Below are 6,715 nucleotides of genomic sequence, written 5' to 3'. Positions count from 1 at the left end.
AGAAAATTCTCGAAATTTGAGGTTTCAGTGAGTCAATTTGGAATGCGAACCCCCCTCAAACCAGGGTTAAAATTTTCATATTTAAAATTTCATACAATGCAAGAATAAAATGGCTAAAACAATTGTCGAAATTGAACATAACTTTAAAAACTGGCGTGGTGCCATATAAACACCAATTCGCTTTATATACATAACGGGTCGTAACGAGACAGTGAATAACACACGGCGACATGCCATATATTGATAATTAACATATACTAACATATACAGGCGGCCACCGTGGTGTGATGGTAGCGTGCTCCGCCTACCACACCGTATGCCCTGGGTTCGCACCCCGGTCAAAGCAACATCAAAATTTTAGAAATAAGGTTTTTAAATTAGAAGAAAATTTTTCTAAGCGGGGTCGCCCCTCGGCAGTGTTTGGCAAGCGCTCCGGGTGTATTTCTGCCATGAAAAGCTCTCAGTGAAAACTCATCTGCCTTGCAGATGCCGTTCGGAGTCAGCATAAAACATGTAGGTCCGGTCCGGCCAATTTGTAGGGAAAATCAAGAGGAGCACGACGCAAATTGGAAGAGAAGCTCGGCCTTAGATCTCTTCGGAGGTTATCGCGCCTTACATTTATTTTTTTTAACATATACTAAAATTAAAGACAATTCTCGACGTGGTGCCATTTAAAAACAAATTTTGTTAGGAATAAGAATTAAGACAACCTGGCTTTTTAAGGGCTGTCATAAGCACCTTGCCATATGACGCTTGCGAATGCAGGGTCATTTACATAAAAAAAAAAAAAAATTAGCTTAGCTGGCTGTACATATTTCTCTCTAGATTTTCAAAATGAATATTAATTTGTAGTCTTATTTTCTGTATACACATTTAAGGAGAAAGTTGGTTTGAAACACAAATAGGCAATTTAGGGCACTTCAATTTATTAACCAGCCCTTCTTCCATTCTCTGGCCATTCGCGACAGCCGTTCTCCCTGTCAGCAATTTTTTGACAGGTGGGTATGGCAATGGAGGAACAGAAACATTTTTCCCTTGTATAAATTCACAATGCTTGAAAACTATGAAAAACCAAAATCCTCACATAGTCCATGTGTCAAATATGTTAAAGGCAATAATTTACAACGGGGGTCGACTGCTAATAAAAAAAAAAATAAAAAAAAAAAAAAAATAATAATATGCACCCAAAAATATAGGGAAAGGTGTCAAACGGTGAGTCACTCCGAAACCGGGGGTGGGATCCATTGTATTTTTACATAGAACATCTTTCTGCATCAGTAGCCTTCCGCCGCGCATATAACAAGTTAGCCTGGGCAGTCCACCTGTGGTATGGCATCGAAATTAAATCGGTGTAAAATTCCTTTGTACACATTTTTTACAACAACTACATCAAAATTGTCAGCTTCAACTGCAAACATGTCCTGACGAATTAAACATTTTTGTTTTCCGCCTTCGGATTATTAGTACTGGCGTCAACATGCGCCGTTTTACACCTCTCCCGAAAAATCGAAATTTTGACACCCCGAAAAAACTGTTGCATCTCCTTTTTGCACGGAGAAAAATATTGTGGCGAATTTTAACATCACTAAGCTGTTAACAAATATATGCACAACAACAAAAACATTAAAGCAAGCTACATAAACACATTAATCATCATTTACACACATACATATATAGAAGGCGAGGAAGAGATTACTCACGCACACACATGTAGTCAACAGCAGAAGCAGTTACTCACCTATACAAACGCATATGGCTATTCACACTTATTCAAAAAAAACATATGGGAAAACGTATATTTTCACTCCTCTAATCATGGTTCAACTATATACAGGTTGGCTCATCTGTAAAGCAACAAAATATGTCTGTTCAAATTGTCAAAATCTGTGTATTGGTGTTGGTGCGAATGGTATGGAATGGAAACATAAAACTTAGCAGTTTTTGTATGTGTAAGTAAAATGTTGCCAATGTGTTGGTTTCATTTTGAGTTTGCCATCTCCTTTTGACAATCCCTTCGACCATGTAATGACATAAATAAAATCAGCTGATGAGATGAGCCAACCTGTACATAATTGAACCATGCCTCTAATGAAAAAATTGCATACTTTCGGGGGAGTGACAGCTCGCCAGGGCTGCCACTATGAAGAATTTTATATCCATTCAACAAAGTACTATTTAAAGGCCGATAATAAGGATATAATAAATATCCATACAAGTTTATCAAAATATCCAACAAAAATATTTAATTTAGTTTTTCATCAATTTTTATTTTTCAATCAAAAATTTCAAAATACAATAAAATTATTGAAAATAGACTAATAAAATAAATAACCAAATAAGTAAAAAATAAAACAAAGTTAATTAAAATAAAATAAAATAAAAAACAAGTAAAATAAAATAAAATAAAATAAAAAAATATAGCAAAATGCAATAAAATGAATTAAAACAAATTAAAGGAAAATAAGCTGAGCTTAATTAAATTAATTTAACCCACAAAAGTTATAAAAATCTTATATATCATAAAATAGGCAGGATGGTGTCTTATCATTCGCTACTTTTCACTTGTAGCACTGTCAGCATAATACGAAGCACCTACAAAATCTCCACCCACTGGCCAGGAGTATTTGTCGGATATGAACGTCGCCAGGAGTAAATATCTACAAATATTTTATTTGGGCTTTTTAGTGCAACCTGCATAATATCCATCTCTGGAAGGATAATCTTTCTAAGTATTATTAGACTCTGCATATAATAAGTAGTACTTACCAAGATTCATGGCTATGTTAATAAAAATTAAAATGAAAAATTTGTGAAAAATTATCTGGGGCAAGAAATTTTCACAAAAAAATGTATTTCAGCTGTCATAATATTGCTTTTGAAACTATAATCATACTGATTCATTCACACCTTTTGGATTAGTAATAACGAAAAAACGAAATTATTTTTTGTTTCCGAATCATGGAGAAAAATACTTTATCAATGTGAGTTGGTGTTGGTGTCTGAGGTGAATATGGAAAAAATAGGGTAGCGTTGGTTGGCAGGGAAGAGAAACATAAACTACAAATAGGTATACATGTATATAGCTAATAACCAAGCAAGTGATACAATTGTTCTGGAATACAGTTTCGCGAAATGACTAGACCTTAGGGGAAATGGATGAACGAGAAAACTGACAGTATAAAAGCAGCGCAAGCTGAAGAATCAGTAAACAGTTTGATTTAAACATGCTATCAGTTGCGAAGTGAAGTTTAATTGTGAAGTATAATTGTACTACTCCCAACCTAGTCTAATAAAGCCCATTTTGCAATACAGAATATTGGAGTTATTTATTCGATAGTTCAGCGATTCGAACGTTAGTAGAAGGTTTCAAATAAGCGAAATTACCCTAAATTCTTCACAATATTAGCTGTGCTTTTTTCACATCTATATACGTTTACGCTTAAGCTTTATATATATAAATATACTCAGTTTCACTCTCTGCACTAATTATATGTATTCTATGCGCGTCCACTATTTATCACAACTGATTCATATATATGTTATACACAGAAATACAACAGAGGGTTGTGTCTCCGCTTTTCGGTACACCCTGTGCTGTAGCTAGTTGTTTAACAACTGCCGCTAGATGGTCTCCTAAGCATTATCTAAAGGAGGATAGGCGTTTTTTTCTTCACGCGCAAACGAAACGTATACGCGCGTAAAAAAAAAACATGGCTATTGATATAACAAAAGTTCAGGATCCGAGAATCTAGCTGATTACGAAGTGTGTGAAGTTTGTAATTTTTTCTAATATCAATGACAAAAAATTGTAGGAAGCAATATGAGCCCGCCTCGCTAGGTAAATACGATATCGCATATTCAAAATAAAATAGGTTTTAAAGTTTGTTGCAGTTTTTTTGACAGATAGCGTCATTTAAACTACTAATCTATAATCGTGAGCAATACGGATTTGAGTAGCCAATTATGAAGTAAAGGCACACCTTAATGACCTTAATGAAGTAAACGCACACAACACGACCACGTTAACCACGACTGGTTGTACAAAGTGGCCAGGACTGCGTGCAGCAGCTTCTGATTACTATATATATTACATATATTTGTATTGCGTTTGTATGTGTGTGCACTCTCAATTTAAAAAAGTGACCCACGAATTACTTGAGTCGTCGGAGGGCGTCGTTACAATGTAGGAATGAAACGTAGAAACGGAGAAGGATTCAACAAGGAGTGCCTCAGGATGGTCTCCTATTCCCTACTCAGTTAAATTTTAACATATCGAGCCGACTTCTCCACCAGAAGGTTTTACTATTATTTCTAGCCCATATGACAGCGAAATGGTGATAACACGATTACTTTCCTAGTGTTTCAAGGTTTTTCCGCCTCATGTGAAGTTATGTTATGACCGACCAAGTCCACAAGGACCGTATTCATGCCGTGAAAGAAGCAGAAAACATAACCGTTGAAAATACACGACAATGGCAATATACTAGCTATTACCACTTACCCTAACGTTAAAACAACTTCCCATGCAAAGAGAACTGTCTCTATTTTAATGACGGCTACGGAAAAGGTTCTAACAACTTTAATTTCAGGGCATGTACCTGGAATGGGCGAAACCTTTTAACGGAAAGTATCGATGACCAGCTGGTTGGGATCCTCGTGAATGCAATGCCCTTGCGGCATCTATCACAATGGGCAGAAGGAGGAACAAACACGTGTAGGCACAATGCTGGCTTGTGATGAAAAATAATCTCTCGTTCAATCTTTAAGTCAATAGACTTCTTCCCTTTTCGGAAAATGATCAGGTACAGTACCACGTGCCGGCAGAATAAGATACGTCAAGCTTTTTGGCTGTCCCTAGATCAAACAAACCAAAATGACCACGTTGTGATCGATAGCTACTTCGAGATTCAAATATCGCCATGCCGCAACCAAGATGCGCAGCTGCCTATGTGTAATGAAGCAGTGGCACAAATAAAGTATTGTCAACAGAAACTACTAACGATACACACAGCTGATATTTACTTCCATCGGCTCTCACACCTGCTCACTGAGAGAAATCATCGACTTGACAACGTAATGAATAATGGTAACACATTTCTCACTCACTATGTACACCAGCACCGTACATCAAAGGGCTCAAAATAGCCTGTAAAAACAGCTACTACGATACGGAAGGGATCCCGTAAATGAGCGTTATCGTGACGCGAAGAGGGAAAAGATACGACTAGTTGGAAAATAGATACTAGGAACCGAACCCCGTTAGGTTACAAGGGGTTACAAACAGTATCTGTTAAATACCCAGAAATCTAGGCATACCAACAGACATCTGATTAAAGAAGACACACCTCCCATTGGCTTAACAAGTCATCTCCACAAGCAATATGAGGAAATACGGCACCTGGGAAAATATGCAGAACTCGCAGAAAAGAACGTACTCTCTCCAGGGAGACGCACGTCACTCTAGCTCAACTTTGATCTGAATACTGTAACAGGTTATACTCTTACCTATCCAGAATCAATCCCGACATACATAATGCATATCCTGTTGCAATGTGTCCCCACATGACACCAACCATCTATTTAATTGCAATGTGGAACTAACGCCTATAACACCCCTATCACTCTGGTCCACCCCTGTTGAAACCGCAAGTTTCCTTGGACTGCCGTTAGAGGATATTGATGACAATTAGTGATCGGTCGCGCCTATTGGATGGGGCGAAGCACTGCTACAACAACAACAGACCTTCCCTTTAACGACTTCGAAGCAGCTTTTGAAGGCCTAAAGGCTGCTATTTCTGAATATCAGTTCTCTACTAGGCTTTGCCAAGTACGTTGAGCAACACCATCGGTACTGTAAGAAGTGGAAAGAAACTTTCCAAGCAATTTGAAAGCAAAAGAAGCTTAAGACTAGGCTACTCCCTATCGTATGCGATTCCTTTAACCTTATGCTGGAGAATACATAGAATTCTAACAGCAAAAATAAACTGTGATGGTACAATCTATTATAATGGCGCGAAATCGTTGCGTATTGACGACTTTGTGCGTCATTGAGTTGGGAGAGGCAGGTGGACGAAGAACTGAGTGCTCCGAGTCAGTGTGAGGTCAAAGCGAGGTTGACTGGCTTAACTTGCTAAACAACGGCCAAAATCGCTTTGCAGGTTAACAACAATATTTGATGATGACGGAAAACTTTTTTGGGACTCTGGTTTGGGTATGCATCTGAAATGTACCAATACTTAACCTTCGCCTACTTGGCATAACATCACGATTAGCATTGAAGGAAGATTCGCCAATATATCATACAGTACTACTAGGCGTATTAGTGATATTTTTAAATTCACTATACATATTACCCTCGAAGAGTCGTCTGGAGGATTTACTGAGAATTTGCCAGGAACTAGTAATGAAAAATACGTTTGCCGTTTCGTTTTTAATGTGAGCTAAATGTACGGCTGGGGTTTTCACATATTTAAATACGTCTACACATTAAGCAGTAAATAACTACATGTATGAATATACCTTGATCTTATGTGTCTCACATATGAATATGGATGTATGTATGTATGTATGGTATTAACATACAAACATTAATATCTGTATAAGCTTCATTCAAACGCAATGCACGCAGGCGCAGTAAGCAAATGCAGGTAAAAAATAAATACTCAATCACATGGAGAAATGGAAAATAACCTCAAGACCGAATAATACGTACTCC

The sequence above is a fragment of the Eurosta solidaginis genome, chromosome 1 (genome assembly GCF_040869045.1).
Source record: "Eurosta solidaginis isolate ZX-2024a chromosome 1, ASM4086904v1, whole genome shotgun sequence".
Taxonomy (NCBI): domain Eukaryota; kingdom Metazoa; phylum Arthropoda; class Insecta; order Diptera; family Tephritidae; genus Eurosta; species Eurosta solidaginis.
This window is presented reverse-complemented; position numbering follows the sequence as displayed.